General features: G+C 39.8%; 1 protein-coding gene and 1 long non-coding RNA gene across 2 annotated transcripts in view; one reads left to right on the top strand and one right to left on the bottom strand.

Moving 5' to 3' along the window:
- Positions 1-19,193, bottom strand: part of FoxK (forkhead box K) — a 41,601-nt gene that overhangs the window by 9,269 nt on the left and 13,139 nt on the right. The gene's annotated exons all lie outside the window — the stretch shown is intronic.
- LOC149501053 (uncharacterized) lies at positions 940-14,282 on the top strand. The gene is made up of 3 exons (XR_016324496.1): positions 940-1,183; positions 1,433-1,570; positions 2,878-14,282. It is a non-coding gene; the product is annotated as an uncharacterized LOC149501053 (long non-coding RNA).

Here is a 19,193-nt window from a genome sequence, read left to right as displayed (position 1 = left end):
TTTTTATACCAATGAACACATTTCACGATGAATTTAAATAGAAGTAGTGTAGTTACTATTCACCTAGTATGCATCAACATTTTCCCTGAACTGGTTAATGACCATCGACCTCAATCAATACAATACGTTACAATACGTTAAAGCACCATTAAATATGTTCCGTGTACAATTGTGTGGTTGCGCGGCCGGTTATGAAACTGCAAGGCGATCGATGGTCGCCCTTTATGTAGCACACCGCGGCTGGTAGGTGGAGGGTACGCCACCCTTACTTCACATTCAAAGCAATCTAATTGTGTTCACATCGAGGAACTTCCTTCTAGAGAGCTGGATACTAGACGACTTGCAACTACATCCGCTTTACTAATAAAACTTAATTTTGTGTGAAAATGTTGTTTTATTTTTAAGTCTTCGGTTCTTGCTATCGCACCGAAACAATATTACATGTGCACTGATCTCTAATATATAATCTCTCTATAAAAAAGTGTTTAGCAAATCAATATACTTTGCAGATAGTTGAAACAATAGACAGAACAAAAACCGATGAATTTGGTTTAAGTACATCTATTATTTTAATCTGAAATACGCTAATCACAATTGTGTCTTATCCAAATCTATAGGTGTACATTTTTGTAAATGACTTTTTTTCTTGCTTTGAGATAAACCACATCTCAGCACTCGGGAAATACCGTAGATTAATCCCAAGGCCGGGCAATCCAAGGCATCTACTCAAGTATGTGGTGCTAAAGCACAATGTGCATGCACGTAGAGTTTCGAGTTTGTACACGACCTACAGGGTGGATGAACTCTGCCCGCGCCACGGGTGAGGGTGAGGTCGATCGCGAACAATTATTATTATTCGATGCACTCTCCGCAGAGTATAGGTACAAAACACAGAAATTCTTTCTTCTCATATAACGCAGTCAGAATTATAAGGTTCATAGACACACTCGTACATTGGTGCAACAGTCGAGATACAGAGACGACGTGACAGCGGCGCGAGACGGACGCACCGGCGCGGCGGCGCGGCGGCGCGGCGGTGCGGCGGTGGGCGAGTGACGATGCGTTCCTAATTATAGCCACCTTGACCTAGTAGCCGTGCTGTGCGGTGCGGTGGTCACGTGCCCACAACAACGAGGACTCACTCCCGGACCGCGTGCTGTCTATATCGACTTCGACATATTATGTACTATTGTATTAATGTTACTTCTAATTTTGAGTCATCTTCAGTGTCGTTTGTGTGTACCTGCTCACATGATGTGCATCAATGAGAAAGTCGGTCGACTTCACATTCATAATAATATTATTCATTGTGTAGCGAACTTTTCTCGAGAAAAGGAAACTTGGCACGCCATACTTAGATGAGGAATAAATCAATATTTATTAAGCAATATCAGTGACTAGTCGATTATGTTTGTCTCATTTTCCACAACAGATATGGTTTATCAACAAGTGTGCGGAATATGGCCATCAATGTTTGGATAGGACACAGCTCGCCCAGGGTTTCAACAGTACCTGCAAACGTGCGCTCTCGTATACGCGGTGCACCGGCAGGAACGTACCTACTGTATATGTAAGTCCCACAGCACACACACACACACAGGATGCACAACACACGACAAGTAAATCACCACGATAACTTTTTTCTTAATCTAATCACGAGTATAGTTATTTATTTAGTAGTGAGAGTCGGTCACGGTCCGCTGTGACTAAACAACAACTAGCAATACAACGTATAAGAAACCCGGCAGATCGGCGGAACCGTTCCCGAGGGATGCCGAGGGAGGCTGTCGTGCAAGTGCATGAGGTCAGATTAAGATTGGTTCCAGAAAAAAAGAGAAACAGAAAAGAATCTACTGTTTCCAGTTTAATTATTAATAGTAATTCTGAAATTCACATTAGCTTTATGGATACTGCTGGTATTAAATTAAATTGGGTTGGTTAATTTATTTTTAAATAATAGGTAATGATGACGAAGGCACACATCTCTAGGAACTTATCGATTTGAATGTACTTTGGTTTTTGTAGTATGCAACTTCCAAAGGTTCCAAGACAGGTCATTTCTTTTTGTTAAAATAGGCAGAGACAAAATAGCCTTAGTCCTTGTATGTTTAGTATATTGTTTCTACTGAGTACTGGCGAGCTTCAGTTTTAACAACAAACGCAACAATGGAACTAAAGTTGTAGCACCGCGAGCCGCCGCGCTGCCGTCGATACTGTGCTGCTGTTTACATTCTACATCCAGCTCCTTGGTATATTGCACTTGCTTCGCTACAAACATAATCAACCTGATTCTCAAATGGCAAACATCACTAGTATTCAATGAATGCAAATAACGTTATTTATTAAAAAATCGTTAAGAAATATGAATACGTGGACTTTATGTGGCGGAGTCGTTGCCGCGTCGCGACACTCACGCCCTACATGGATATGTCTTACTTGAGTGTGATCTTTAACAATTAAAAAATAATAACTGTTGGAAACATTTAAAACAGCGAATAGAAAATATTAAATAGCATTTAGGTATAAGTCAACATTATCATCAATTTTCATTTTCGGGAATCTTCCACAAAATATGTAGTATATAAAAACTTGTAAGAACTACAAGTTTTTATATACTATATATACTATATTTTATACTACTACTACATATTACTTATAAAATGAGACCACAAATATATGGACAGGGAGCGCAGGGCTTTGTCAATCAGGGGTAATATGCTGGCCCGTAGGTTCGCGCGGTGTACTGCAGAGGTGAAAGCCACTCTTTTCAGAGCATACTGCCAGTCTTTCTACACGTGCAGCCTATGGGTTAAGTATACCAAAAAATCCTGCAACATCCTGCAACACCCTGCGTATCCAGTATAATAACGCTTTCAGAGCGCTGATGTGGCTGCCGCGTCACTGCGGTGCGTCGGGGATGCCTGCGGATGCGCGAATAGATAGCTTCGCAGCAATCATTCGCAAACGAATTGCTTCCCTGATTCGCCGCGTGCGGGTCAGTCGCAACCGCTACCTACGGCTGTTCACCTTCACGGATGGATCTGGACTGCCCAATAATGCAACACTGGACACATGTGCATGTTGAGCACTCTGGATCCACACCAGCCTTTAGGTTAAGGTAGTTTTGACGTTAATTTTCAGTATTTATTTTGTTATTATTATTTGATTTTTTGTTATATTATTATTATTTTTGCTTTTGTTCTATTCCGAGATTGTAGTTATTGTTTTTATTTAATTGTTCGACTTTCCGAGGGATGATTATTAAAATAAACTTGGATTAGAAAAACTTGTATATTAAAGTAAAAAATCAATAATCTACGGATTCAGTGTCACTTATGACAAGGGTATCATGACAACAGATTTGCGTATTACAGCGCTCTCTAGTGACGGTTTTAGGAGTTGGAAAAAACAGGGTGAACATTCCGCCCACCATGAACTACAAAAGTTCATAGCCAACAATGAGGCCATCAAATTTTACATGTACAATTAACATCTCCATGAAACCGTAACATTTTAACCTAATAGTAATCAATAAAGAACTGCTCAACATGAACTAAATATAAACTTACACATTAAAGAAACCATAATAACGACAAAGTTCAGTCAAGGGTTGCTTTTAAGCAGTTCGTACTTACTTACAACTAAACAATAACAAAATACTTAATAGCTGATGCATCCAAAGATACATTTAAGTTACATACATTGCATAAAATATCTACAGTTATTCAGGTAAGTAATGTTAAAAAGCGATAGGCAAAATGCAAAGTTTGGAGACTGGTCTTACAATTTTAGATTTCTTACATTTGATAGTACCCTTGTGACATTATCTGGAAGTCAGTATGCTCTGGTACGACCTTGACCATTCGATACATCTTAACTATGTCTGCTGCGAAACATATAGGATAAGTACGCCATTTCATAATTATGTGTCGTAACTCTGGTTGAAGCCTTGGACCTACCAATAAATCATTGTTCAATGACTTGCCGCTGGTACACTTACACGAAGCGTCGAAAACAACGCCGACCTTCGTTGTACTTTTGTCCTCGCGAACAACCAACTGCATGATGAGGTAGATAAACGCATCCTGGCTTAGCAGCTTCTTGTTTGTCATTAATTACTTCTATATGATTCATAGCCAGGTGGCTACATTTATTACCTTGGATTATTCTTGCTTCAAGACTGGATTATTTTCAAGTTTCTTCTTGAGCAAGTGGATTGTTGTCGCGAAAAGGAAGACCTACAACATAACGACCCAAACTGTCCCTAGTTGTAGTGGATTCAAAGTATCTTTCACAGGATTCTTCTTCCTTGGATAAAAGTGGATGATGCTAGTCAGTTTCAATCTCCCAGAACTGACGCAGCAAATCATTGATTGAGTTGTCATGGGTGTGTGCGCTAATAATGTAAGGAGTATCACCACTAACTTAAACTCGTCCCGACAGGATCCATCCCAGCTGTGTATTTTGAGCTGTCAAGATTCCAGATGGATTTCTCAATATGCCTTCTGACAAAACCTGACCATACACATCAACGCCCAGTAGAAGATCTATATTGCTTGGTGTACCATATCCTGGATCAGCCATCTGCAATTGCAACAATTCCGGCCAATCCTGTAATTGAATTTGCTGTGAAGGAAGAGTGGATGTTAGGCAGTTTAAAACATAGGCTTGAACGGGATAGCTAAAAGAGTTATATGTGGACTGTACTTTATATTGAACCATATGTTTTACTGAAATACTAGATTTTTCTCCTCCTAAACCAGATATGGTACTTCGAACTGGCAACCTTCAAAGCTGCAAAAGTTGAACTGCGTGTTCACTAATAAACGAGGCTTGAGAGCCCTGATCCAACAATGTCCTAAGTGTGTGATACATACCCTTGCTGGATACATTAACTAATGCGGTAGCTAACATTACTTGACTACTTGATCTCATTTCACTGTTAGAAAAATGGCTGACAACACGCTCCACGTGATCCGCCGCCTGCGGTTCTTGTGCTGGCTCCCGCTGTTGATTAGCGGGCTGACTAGGGCCCGCCAGGGCCGGATTGTGTGTGCCGCCTTCCTAGTGCAGCAGCGAGTGATGACGTCGGCCACAGCGCCGACAAGCCGTGCGTCGTTTGCACTGTGTTACCGAATGGTTAGCTCCGAAGCAATTGAAACACAGTTTTCTCTTCTGGATGAACTCCCGGCGATTCTCGATTGCTTCTTGTACAAATTTCTTGCATTGATAAAGCAAGTGATCTTCCGAACAGAATGGGCAGGATACAGACGTCGTCACGCTGAACACCTTCGGTTTATCCACTGCATCTTTGCCTCTAGACTCTCTTCTTTGGTTTGGTTCTAAAAACTCGAGTGCTCGATATCTTGATTCCAGGAATGATTGGAACTCGCTTAGTGTAGGCAATCGATCAGCCTGTTCGCTTAGTTTTTGTTCCCATTGTTTCTGGGATTCATTATCCAATTTTATTGTGATGAGATATATAATCAAGATGTCCCATGTCGATACAGGTATACCAAGGTTAGATAAAGCGTGCAAGCAATCATTTGTCGTATCGAATATTTGTTTGACACCGTTGGATGACTCTGAAGATAAAGCCCTTTTGCCCAACCAGCCTGGCCAGAATGCAGTTCGCGATGTAACGTTTGTTATTGTACCTTTTGTTTAATAGCTATAATCGTTACTTTCGCATCCCAATATAACATTCTGGTGATTTTCTTCAAACTTTAACCAATGTTGTTCCGATAATTGCAATCTCGTTTCGATATATTCCCTTGTTATTCTAGACGCAGGTGACTTTTTGAAATTAACCTGTGCCTTAAATATCTTATTTTGAACATCGGTTTGTAATTTAATATAACTTTCCGGGCCCATTCTTCACATTCACTAGTACTTAGCAACGAAATAGTTTTGTGTTCATTACGGTTTGTAACGTTCTTTTGCACTTAAAATTGTTGTTTATCATTAGTTGTTTTCTTATCCGGCTCGTATTGGACCATGTTCGACTTTCCGAGGGATGATTATTAAAATAAACTTGGATTAGAAAAACTTGTATATTAAAGTAAAAAATCAATAATCTACGGATTCAGTGTCACTTATGACAAGGGTATCATGACAACAGATTTGCGTATTACAGCGCTCTCTAGTGACGGTTTTAGGAGTTGGAAAAAACAGGGTATACTGTATGAAATGTTAATGAATGAAATATGGATGCAAAATCTGAAGTAAATGAAATAAATAAATAAAATAAAATAAATAAAAATGTAAAAGTAAACCTCTGTATTTAACGAGTATTTGATGAAAGTCAAAGAAACATTTGAGCGACAAACAATACCAACAAGAAGCTACGGCGTTCAAAAGTTTCTAGAAAGTACGCGGCTTCTGATCGACAACAAGTAGCTGAACATGGACAATGTCGTTCCGTACACAAAACTCAACGCACTCGGAACCAACAGGTTCACGGACACTGTCTGACAGTAAACTAGATCGAAGCCTTAAGCGAATAGAGTTCACAGTAGCGTTGGCGGGCCGTAGACAAGGTATCGATCGCTGGCGAAACTGGAAGCGTCCTTCACCTCTTACCCTTTAAATGTGAATCAACGAATTTGGAGACTAGTACTGGGAGAGAACATAATAGACACTCATGTCTCACGCCCATGCGTGTCGTGTCCGGGCGGACACTGGACACACAAACCTACACGCTCGTATATATCTATGTATCTATGTAGCTACAGCGGCTTGACTTATGAAGCCTGGCTACTTTCATTGAACTGCATACATTGTGCAGGATCATTCGGATGGATTATCAACCGTCTTGGTCTCGCGGCTACTTGTGTCCCGTGCCGGACGTTACACGGCCACTGCTCTGGGAAAATGTTTCAGATCCCTAATACTTCAGAAAACGTTCAGAGTCCATTTTCAAGAACAATCATTGCCACGTATCACCCGGCCTGGATTGAAGTCCCCTTTTCGTCGGGTCTAATAACGTACCGATCTACGAGAACAATGTCAATCATCACGTTTTTACAAAAGATTCATTGTGATTTATATCTGAATGCTTGAATGGTCTTGAGACGTGAGGTCGAAGCCTCAATTGCAACCAAACGGCCGCCGTCTAACGGTGACGCTGCGAAGGCTTGCTAATTGCTTCACATCAGTTACAGACAAGACGTTCAGTTCCGCATGATGCAGTTTCTTCGTCGTTGAAGGAGAACTCCCTGAAAATTTCAGTTTTACAAAAGCATCACAACTGCACTTATATCTGTACAAACAATAATTGTCACTTGAACAGATATCACTGCTCTGTGTATCGTGTCCTTATATTATAACAGAAATAGATGTGAGAGGTGGTGAAGTCGTTAGACGCGTCGCGTCGGGTGTGTGGGCCGGGGGTGCGGGTCGTTGTCTCGACAAGGTCACGACGCAGCCTGTCCCTATGAACAAGTATACTTGAACAGCACACGATATCAACCTCCACAAGCAATGTTCATAGTTATTGCTCCAACAACTATGTACCCTCAAGTGACTGACAGTCGGTCACTGCTCGATGTGACTCAGCACGATTTGGCAGACAGCTCGCGTCGTTCTCACTAGTTCCTCGATCCTTGTTCGTCGCTACAGAAATTCATTTAAAATGTAATAAATTTAACACAGTTTTGTTGTAACTAGTTCTTTAATCTTGACATTACAAATTAGTTATTACACCGTTCGTGCCGTGCGTGTGATGTCATTATATAGAGTCCCTAACGAGTGTGAGGCGTGAGAGAGAGCTGGTAGACTAAACAGAAGTTCAGGGCGAGAGTGAGCCGGCCGCGCTCTGCAGCGACCTACTTTAATTGGCCGTCTTGGTACTGCAGATCTTTACAACCTCCACTCTATCCTTTGATAAGTGTATTTCATTCAATAAATCCACTTTAATGTAGGACACAAAATACTCGATGTTTGTATCAGTCTATATATACCACGACCATACAACTGTGTTGTGATCATGTGCTCCTCAATATATAATATTGTTACGCCGGTAAGAGTAACGCCATCTATCGCCGAATAGCCGAACAAATATCGAAGGATCTAGTGACATCTAGAATTATCTAAAGTATAACGCCATCTATTGTCAGATAGCGGAAACACACATCGAAAGTACTTGACTTGTGAGGAATGTTCTCGACGATTCTAGGGATGTCTTATCGACTATAAAAGCGTTGTAGAGGCACGCAATCAGTTAGTAATCGGATCTACTCGAAGCGAAACCGCAAACTGCAGCGAAGCGGAAGAAGTGAATTAAGAATTTTAAAGTGTTCTGTGAGTGTTGTAAGTGCAAATACAGTTTTAAATTGTACTTTGGCGGAATATTTATTTATCCCCAGCCCCAGCACGTAACAATTTAAATAATATAAGTTGTTATTTTCTAATAAGTTGTGTGCTCGTTCGTGGTTGTAGGCTATTGGCTATTGGTGGTTGTGGCGGAGAGTGAACAATGCTGCTCATAGACATCAGCAATCATGTCAGTCTCTAGCTATATTGGTTAGTGACAGGCGGCGCCGTAGCTGCGTCCCTGACATTGCTGACGAATGAGCGACGGTGGCCACTCACCATTGGCAATATTTATTTAATCAAACCGTCCTACACGGGGTGTCATTGCTATGCGGGGAGTCAACATGAGCATCTGGTCCACCTAATCGTAAGAGGTTTCCGTCGTTCATGGACATAGATGCCAGACATATAGACCCACCTTTCAAACCTCACCGGTAAGTACCCGCTAACCCTGCAGAAGCACGGCGGAGCCAGTCAGCTTTTACTTACCTAGCGACTGTTCGGTCAGTCGACACATCTACCAAAGTTTAGAGGTCGTAATATTCCGTTGGTATGACAAACCAAACGCGCAGAACGCGACGGAACATTACGTGGCGTTGTCGTTAGTTGGTGTCGGCCCTAGTGGTGTGCGGTTGTGACCTATTGAATTGCGCATAAAAAAATTTTTTATTACAATATTAGCTACTATAGAGGGACATTGTCTGTTTGGCGTACAGGCAAGAAAACGACGTTGCCGCTCTTCGCTTGCTTCCACACCTGAGAAGCATACGCCGCGAGAGTCGCGAGATGTGTGGCTTGCTATGCAAAGTACATTCAATGCGTTTTGGCTGAAATACTTGCTCAAAGGGAGCGCGACGTGCGACGTGCGACGAGCGTGTTGAGCCGAACTTTCGGCGGCGTTCTTCGTGAACTTGTGTCTCGACAGTAAGCCGACGCCGGCGCGGACCGCGGTACACTAGGTGCGGAGCCCCAGAATAACTCGCAAGCCCTGCTAAAGCTACTCGGTGAATTATTGAACGTTCGGGCTGCTACGTAATTACTCCGCTCTATACATCGAACAAACTTTAGCTTAAAAAAAATGTTTATTTCCCGCCTTCGACTCCCTCGAGTTCCAAAGTTAATCAACATTCTTGTATTTCGATCAAATTGCGCATTTTTAGACCATGTTATATTTATATTCGACCGCCACGCTTGCCACTAACAATGACAGTACTTCAGTATCTGGTATGACCATAAAAACTTTTGTTCAATTTGCCATGTTTCGTTATACTTAAATTTGATTATTTAAAAAAAAGCAGTTTATAACTAACTGGCTAAGAAAGTGACTGTGTTAGTTTTCAAAAATCTAACACTTACTAGAATTGTATTTTTTATTAATATTTTTCAGTATTAAAGAAAAAGCACCTAAAGTTCATGAGCGTAAATTATTGTAAGTTAATTCTCTCAGTTTGAGCCCGTGAGCTCACCTACCCGTCCGCGCGAAGCCGGAATAGCCCGTTAAGCTGCTAGCGAATAAGTAGGGAAAAAAGAAATGTTTTACAAGTATCGCTGAGCAATAGCACTCGCCATTAAAGAAGCTAAAATCACACACATTGTTAGTGGAAATTCGCAAATTATTCCAGTGGAACACGCTTGAATGGTACTCTGAAAAGGACTTATTTCAATTTTGTAATTGAAGCTGTCAGCGCAAAATTGGCCTAACCCAGAATTTTTCATACTCGCGCTTTTATATTGCAATTTATGTAAAACTAGCGACCCGCCCTCGCTTCGCTTCGGAAACATTAAAACACACATGAAAAAAACAAAAAAAAAATTAAAAAAAAATTAAAAAAGTAGCCTATGTTCATCGTGGACAATGTCGGCTTCTAATGGAAAAAGAATTTTTCAAATCGGTCCAGTAGCTTCGGAGCCTATTCGAAACAAACAAACAAACAAACAAATCTTTCCTCTTTATAATATTAGTATAGATATAGACAATAAATTTTGATGGGAAACTGGCCTATTCCCAGTTTTATCCATAGACAACAGTTGTAAACATTATTTTTGCGAGTATTATTACTGCTTACGAAGCAGTGTTAAAGTAAATTCAAACTTCATTATCTCCTTACTAACTATGATATTATGCTTAGGCCACTTTTGCGCTGACGGCCTCAATTATGACACAACTGTATTTGAGTCGACTATTATCAAAGCCGGCAATCTGACTTTTGGACAATGATTGGTAAATCAGAAAAACGAATTATTGACTTTGTATTCCATTGGCAGTCACAAAACTCTTCGGAACGACATCTTAGATAAATAACAGGTTAACTATTAACCTTTATTTAATGCAGGTTTTGAACCGTATTCTTTGAAGGAGACGATTATATTCAAATCAATCTGTATTGACATATCAATAATTTTTTTTTGTCCAAATGCACAGATTGCCACCTTTGATAATAGACGACTCATTTATACTAATTTATGAATGTAATTATCACGACAGTAAGTGTAAAAAACTAATCGCTTTTAGAAATAGTATCCAAATATCTGCGCTATTTATTATGCAAAAAGCAACACCCTATATCGTATGAAAAGAAAAGAATAATGTATATAACATATACACATACATAACTGGGCTTATTTATCTTTCCTCGCAATAACATATAACGGAAAGATTACTTTAGTTATGTTAATGGTGTAGATTGTGTACTACAAATGAAGTGTGGGTAAAACTGAAAGATGTGTTAATTCGAATTGAAATCAAATTGAAATGAAGATGACGAAGAATGTTTTATTTGAATATTAATTTAGAATTTACACAATATTGTTAGCAAGAGGATACATGTGAACAACTGTGTTGTTTGAAAAGAACAAGGGAAATTGTCTTGGGGACTCGTGAGTTTTTAATTCCGAGTCCAAGTGCTGGTGGCACACTGACATACACCGGAACCCGATAGCACGGAGCTGGATTTACGTCAGAGTTAAACTATAATACTTATTGTATTAACGCGAGCTAAGATATTTAATTTTGATTGTAAAAGTGCACAGTGCTCAACGGGGTCTACCGGCGACCCAGTCGTCGCAGCCTACATTATTCTGTTTTCCTACTACACGCGTCAATGTGAGTGAGTTGACGGACGACATTGCACAGATGTGAGTATAAGATGGTCAACTGTTCACAGCATACCAGATTCTATCGTGCACCTGGGTCGGGAGAGAGCAGTTGAGAAGCTTTAGAACTATTACTGGTTCGAAGGTATGTGTGTCGCTAAGTTCGTAAGTTTTTGTATAATTGTATCACGTATAAAGTCTAGTCAAGTTCTGGCAAAGTGCAAGCAGGACTGCATCCAATTTCAAAAGCCACGGTGCCCACGGTGCGATAGATAAGCTCAGTGGAAAACGTGACAACAAGGAATACGTATTTGTTCTCATTGATGTATTCACTAAATGTCTTCTTATTTTTCTTCTTGCTTCGACGATGGTGTTAATAATGTAACTTCTCCGACATATATAAAAACATTACGGATGCCACCGTCGGAATGTAAACTAACTTACAGTGCAATGAAGGAGACAAGTGAGGGAAGCTGTGGCTCACCGGCGACTCGACAAAGACCACAATAACAGTAGTATTTCGACGATTGTTAATACAATAGGTATAGTAAATAGTACAAAAATAAATGGATTAAGTAAGCAGTGTCGGGTGCGTCACGTTTATTTGTGTAGCGGTGACGTGAGGCCGCGGCGCCGCGTCACTCGCGTCGATGCTCTGCTGTCGCATCTCCGCATTGTATTGTATCCTATTCGTGAAGTGGAAGTGACTTCCGGCCGCTAGTCGCCGCTAGTCGCCGCTAGTCGCCGCTAGTCGCCGCTAGTCGCCGCTTTCCTATCAATAGACACTCATTCCTTGTCCTACGGCTTACGTCATTTGTTTACGATTCTCATTCTCGAGATGTTCCACAGTCGGCGGATCGTATTCGAAGTTGCCGTTCTTTGTTGCCGGCGCCGCGGCGCGCAGTGTGTATTTGTACAGTCACAATGATTTGACAGTTTTAACTAAAATCATTAGTAGACTGGTCGCGCTACGAGGCACTCTCGCTAGTTTGCTTGCATATTTCAGCGCTTGAAGGATCTCAAAAATATATTGTTTTGTGAGACGAGCTATCCATTTTTCCGTGCTCTTTACCACAGACTAGGTAGTCATGTGGACTCTCGGAAATCTTGTTCGCGCGGCGGGACATGTTATTTTTAATACGCGGTAACCTTCCATTCCTTGTTGCGGACCCAATCTCTGGAATCGAGTCTTAGGTCACCTCGTTTACATTCAATGATGTCTCTGATTTCCTCGTCTCTAATTGTTATCTTCCACCCACTGGATTCCAGAAAGCTCCACCAAACAATTCGCTTCTACTATGAGGTGGTTAAACCCTTTTAAGTAAATACTCTAGCTTGGCACTGATACATATCTAAAAATCTTAGCAGATAAGAAGTTTACACATCAAAGACTTGTTGTATATGGCCGCCACAGATCTTAGCGATCTCCAATACCGGAAGAGGGAAATTCATTTGTCTATATCTATCTATCTATCGGTGGTAGGACCTCTTGTAAGTCCGCGCGGGTGGGTACCGCCACCCTGCCTATTTCTGCCGTGAAGTAGTAATCCGTTTCGGTTTGAAGGATGGGGCAGCCGTTGTAACTATACTGAGATCTTAGAACTTATCTCAAGGTGGGTGGCGCATTTACGTCGTAAAATGTCTATGGGCTCCAGTAACCACTTAACACCAGGTGGGCTGTGAGCTCGTCCACCCACCTAGCAATAAAAAAAATCTATATATAAAATGAATTTCTGTTCGTTAGTCTCGCTAAAACTCGAGAACGGCTGGATCGATTTGACTAATTTTGGTCTTGAATTAATTGTGGAAGTCCAGAGAAAGTTTAAAATGTAGATAAATATGAAAATGCTCGGAATTAAATAAAAATAACAATTTTGTTTTTCCTTTGATGTGACCCCCGTCAGACGGATTCCGTTTGTTTGTTTTAAGTTTATTTTATACAAAAGTTTAGGACTTTTATTTATCGATTGAGGCACCACGAAGTCTACCGGGTCAGCTAGTTTTGAATTAAAGACATTGAATTATATTGAACAAAAATAAGCTATCCGGTCTAACTTTTGTAATGAACTAAATAATTATTGATTCTACTACACGGGCATAGGTATAAATGGGACCTGAGTGATAGTGTGTTTGTTAAGTTAATGTATATCAGGTGGACAACTCGTATGATACGTTATTATCTCCCCCATGTCAATAACTTCATAACGAGCTGTAGGTTGTCGGCAGTAAGCCGAGTACGTGCCTGCGTACGTATGTACATATAATAGTGAATGCAAATGATGATGAAAGATTCATCGCAGTCGCACGTTTGACGTCACCCGATATTGTAAGAAACAATAACAAGTAGTCGAGGGAGGCGGAGCGACGACCTCGCTCTCTGCTCTGTGCCCTGCACTAGTCTGCACTAGTCTGTACGAGCCTCGATCTACATCGTGTACACTATACACTACTTATACTCGTAATCCTGAATTTAATGTCATAAAACTTCAAACAGCTCGCTAATACCGCTAATTAAGTGTGTTATCAAACGTAGGCTCGTTGGTTCGGCGGGTATGTACTGGAGGGAGTATCGCTTCGTGTAAGTGATTGCGTCATTTTTATTACTACTACCAATAACATAAATATATCTCAAAGGCGAACAAGAAAAGCCTCGGGGTCAGTTTATTATTACTCGGGGATTTCCGTCGTTCTTAGTAGGTAGGTATTCCACAGAGTCGATGCGATTAGCACAAGACGAAGATATGAGATGAAGCGCCTCAGAATCTCGAGCCGTCCCTGACATCGAAGTCTGTCCATAGCTCTCCACGCTCCAACTCCTAACATATTACTTTGTTTTTTTTTAATATTATGCAAATAAACGAAAGGTTACTACAAAAGGAGATTTTTTTCTTTAAATAGGTGTGCATTCTCATTGCTCATCTGTTGCTAAGTGACTATCAGGTCCATAGAGATCACAACATAAATTCCCAGGGGCCGGTGGTGTGTACGGGGGGGCGGGGCGGTCTGAGTCGCACCACATGCCTCCTTGCATTGGCAGCCCACCAGTTTAGTTCAATCATTAACACTGGTCCAAATCAAACTGTCCGAAGACATCGCTGTCGCTACAAAATGGCTCTTACATTACCCTACTGATAAGTAATCAATGACAAATGACGTAAATGCAATTTGTGATAAAGAACCTACCAAGATATTTGATTAGAATAAAATAAAATATATCGTAAGCATACCTACACAAACATATAAGTATGTACGTACTATATAGTATCACACGAGTACCGAATCGACCTCGACGCAGACACCGAACTATTCATTAATTGTAAACTAATTATTCTCACAAAATAATTTTAAATGTACATAATCAATACATTAAGTATTACAACAGTAGTCCGGTGTTTGTACATCGAAAATAACTAATAAAAATACAGGTACAAACAATAAAGAGCAACAGAACAAAACCAGAGAATTTGAGAGTAATCTTCTGTTTGTTCGCGACACAGCTGCATCGCTCGATACCAATACACCGGAGCTCTATCATTTACGTCGCTACGACTTGAAATTTTTTGAGTTTACTGTTATACTGTCTGATGGTATAAGTTACATAGATTAGTTCAGATTAGATTAGATTAAATAAGTTATGTACAAGAGCAATAAAAAAATATTACTAAATATTATTCATTCGACAAAATTCAGATTAAAAATAGTTTGCACCCTAGGAAAAAATATGGGTCAACTTTCATCCTATTATTGGGCACGGGTCTCCGCCCACGTGATGGCTGTATAGTCCACGCGGGCAATGCTGCAGATTGGAAGCAGTAGGTACGAGAGAACTTACAAACGAAGATAAAAGTTTAATCTAAAGTACCTACGGGTGTGTGAACTTTAAACGAAGCTTGAAGAAATGAAAGACACACATTTATAGCGAAAGATATAGGGAGCCGTCATATTGTATGTAGACAGCTTACAACTAACAGCAGGACTACAGGAGCCGACGAATAATTTCCACACAATACGAGCGCCCACCGCCGCCACCGGACTATATCAATGGACGGAAGACTCCTAAAACTGTACTGTGCACGTCGACATCAAACTGATAATGCAGTCTGTAGGCAGAGTTGATTGTGTGTGACGTCACCAGGTGAGTCAGCCGGAGACGCGTGGCGGCTTCCGTCTCCAGGACCGCGGGCATTCGACCACCTCAGTTGATTATTACATAGCAACAAGGGCAACAAGATATTGAAGCATGAACAATTATCAGCGCTAATCGAAATGATTGACATAGTATTACAATCCATATTATTATAATCGCGAGGGTTTTACTTTTTCACTAGTACGAGTATCCTACTACAACAGAACCGATCATCGTGCAATTTCGTACACACATGTTGTTATCCAGAAATAAAACCACAGGAGGGATGTTTTCTTTACATCAACGTAAGCGCAGCCGCATAAAAGAGCTATTAATATAATTTACGTATAGAACACGTAAAAAATATAAATGGAATAGAATAGGGGATATTTAGATAAAAAATACAAAACAAGCTATCATCGATAAAATTTTGTGTATTTTCCCATGAAGCAATATTATATGACATTTTGAATCACTGCGTGCCGCGTAAAAAATATACACATTCAATAATTAATAATCATGCAACAATATAGCCACTCAAATAAAAAACTCATTATATGTATACTCACATATACATATGTTACTTTTAATTACAAAATGAGTCTTACCCATGTAGGAGTTTATTTTCTACCTCCCGCACGCGACCCCGTTAGCGTGGAATTATACTTTGACATAACGCTAAATTTTACCCCCACTTCATTTACGTAGAAAGTGAAAATATTTTTGATTTATATAATATTAAGGAGCCATTTAAACCCCTATTTTGAAACATTTTTTATTGGTGCTCCACTTGTATTGGTCTTACCGTGATGTTACAATATAGCCTATAGCCTTCCTCAATAAATGAGCTATCTAACACTGAAACATTTTTTCAAATCGGACCCGTAGTTCCTGAGATTAGTGCGTTCAAACAAACTCTTCAGCTTTATAATATTAGTATAGATTAGTGTCCGCTTGGACGCCTAATTAGAATCATTTTAAAAAGCATCCATAGCTCGTTCTTTTTTTTAAATTGGAGAATAACATTTCTTTCTTGGATTTCTTTTTTGGCGGCAATTCAAAATTGAATCTGAATTTTATTTTGTTCAAATTGGGCAAAAATAAAAGTTATGACGCGTCAACTAGACAAGTAAATGTTAATTTACTTAAAGAATATAAGTGGGCGTACAGAAGAATAGCTGAGCATGTAAATTCTTCTGTTAAGAAAGTTTTAATGCAATTAATCATTACAAAACACATAGGACTGTTGATAATGTTCTTAGAAAGGCTCGGCCAAGAAAACCCTCTCCCAGAGAAGATACGCTAATCGTTCGCGTTGCTAAAAAATACCCAATTAAAGGCTCCAACCAGATTAAAAATGAAGTTTTTTCGCCTGATGACCCGAGAAACATCTTGTCAAGACTGATACGCCGAACATTAGTGGAAGCTAAATTGTTTGGAAGAACCTCTCGAAAGATCCCGCTCTCGGTGTTGCTTGTTGTTTGTCCGGATTTAAACCCGATAGAAAATCTCTGGTATATTGTTAAATACAAAATCTCAAACAAACGTAACATCAGTCAAAACGAACTTTACGAAGCATTTGTTAAACCATGGAATTCAATCCCCCTAGAAAATGTATGAAATTGATTGAATCAATGCCACGTCGTTGCAGTGCTGTTATTGAAAATAAGGGATACGCCACTATATATGTATTAATTATAACTATTGGTAGTCTGTGGGTAGTACTTAGCTATTTCGTAAATAACAATACTATTTTTATTTATTAAAAATTAAAAATATTATGAAAATTATATATATTATAAAATATATTGTTTTTCATACTTTTTTGTTGTTGTTTCTAATTAGTTGATCATTATTGTTCATACCTTAAAACTGATTTAAATGTTTGTCCGTAATGTAATATTGAAACTGCACTTGTGTAGTGAGGTTTATATTGTTTTTCTAATAAATGATAAATCGTTGAACATATTGTTGTCCTATTTGTTGTTTAATTTCAAAATAAAAACAATTGTTTTTTTTCCTACCTAAACTGATGGTCTAGAGAGACCATATCAGCGTCACCGGGCCAGTAGGTGAGCTCACGGGGTTCAAACCTGACGATGTTGCTAACACGAACCACCGCACTGGATCGGAAACGCGACCCACTGAGAAGATCCGGCGAGAAACTCAGTGGGCTGCGTCTGTGGGTTGATTTACTCGCCGAGCCCTTCGTCTCAAGCGACGCGACGGGTTCGACGAGAACGATGACCGGTTAATATGTATATTTTTCATCTATTAAGAAAACTATTTTTCTACCTTCTATATTGCAATAATTGCTTCAAAACATTTCAGTAACAATGGTAACAAATGTTCACGAATGACTTCCACGGTGAAGGAATAACATCGTGGAATAAAAATCAAACCCACAAAAATTTTATTTGCGGAATTACTGATGGTAGGACCTCTTGTGAGTCCGCGCGGGTAGGTACCACCGCCCCGCCTATTTCTGCCGTGAACCAGTAATGCGTTTCGGTTTGAAGGGTAGGGCAGCCGTTGTAACTAACAATACTTGAGAAGTTGAGACCTTAGAACTTATATCTCAAGGTGGGTGGCGCATTTACGTAGTAGATGTCTATGGGCTCCAGTAACTACTTAACACCGGGTGGCCTGTGAGCTCGACCTAAGCAATAAAAAAAAAATAACAATTGAAAAATTGATCAGTAACTATATTTACTCTTAACTATATACCTACGTTTATTACTCGTCTTTGCTGCGGTCAATTTGTTGTTATTATGATAACAATATAAAACAAAGATCATAATTTGGTCGTTCAGATTTATTGTTGATATTGTGGGAACAATGATCTTTTCTCACACTAATTGTGTCCAAAACAAATATTAAACTAGAATTATTCAAAGCTCTCGCATTTCGCATTTTAAAGGAATATAAAGAGATGCAGTACATTGCCTAGACATTCATAGCGTAAATAATAACTGAATTATTACATTTTTCACGCAATACTTCATACAAACAAAAATAGCAAACTGGACGAGTACATACATATTCCATTACAGAAAGTTGACACCTGAACAATTTGTGGACAGTTAAATAGCAATAAATAAAAACCATTCACCTGGTAACGAAAACCTGCTTGCATCATTAACATAACAATATGTGTAATAAGTACATAAAAATAACAGCAAACATTCCCCGCCAGGCTCCTTGAGGGACATTAATGTAATGCGTACCAAACACCGAAAAAGGTTGGAAAAAAATACACAGTACAAGCGATCTAAGGCAAACATGACCCACCACACGAGACCAACTGCTTCATATCTTCTGTTACTAACCGAAATATGCACGAACAAAACTAAACCCAAATCCTTTACAGCAAGGTGCATAATAACTCTTAACACTCATTACTGTTGCTGTAATACCTAAACGGGAATCGTGTCTGTAGAGGAAAATAAGTTTTTAATTCGTGGTGAAGTTTATTGTCGCTCTCGTAATACTCGATACTGTAATACTTTACATGTATTTAAGTGTCGAGATGCCCGTGAGCACGGTAGAGCCTCGGAGTCGACTGTCGCCGCGTCGCCGCGCCGTCGATCCACTGAACACTACTTGTATTCAAAAGTGCGCACACGTGCACGCTACCGCACGCGCACGCCCACACATGCAC

This window comes from Bombyx mandarina, chromosome 17 (assembly GCF_030267445.1).
Source record: "Bombyx mandarina strain Sakado chromosome 17, ASM3026744v2".
NCBI classification, from domain to species: Eukaryota; Metazoa; Arthropoda; class Insecta; order Lepidoptera; family Bombycidae; genus Bombyx; species Bombyx mandarina.
The sequence above is the reverse complement of the archived record's forward strand: the minus strand, read 5'-3'. Positions and strand labels throughout refer to the sequence as shown.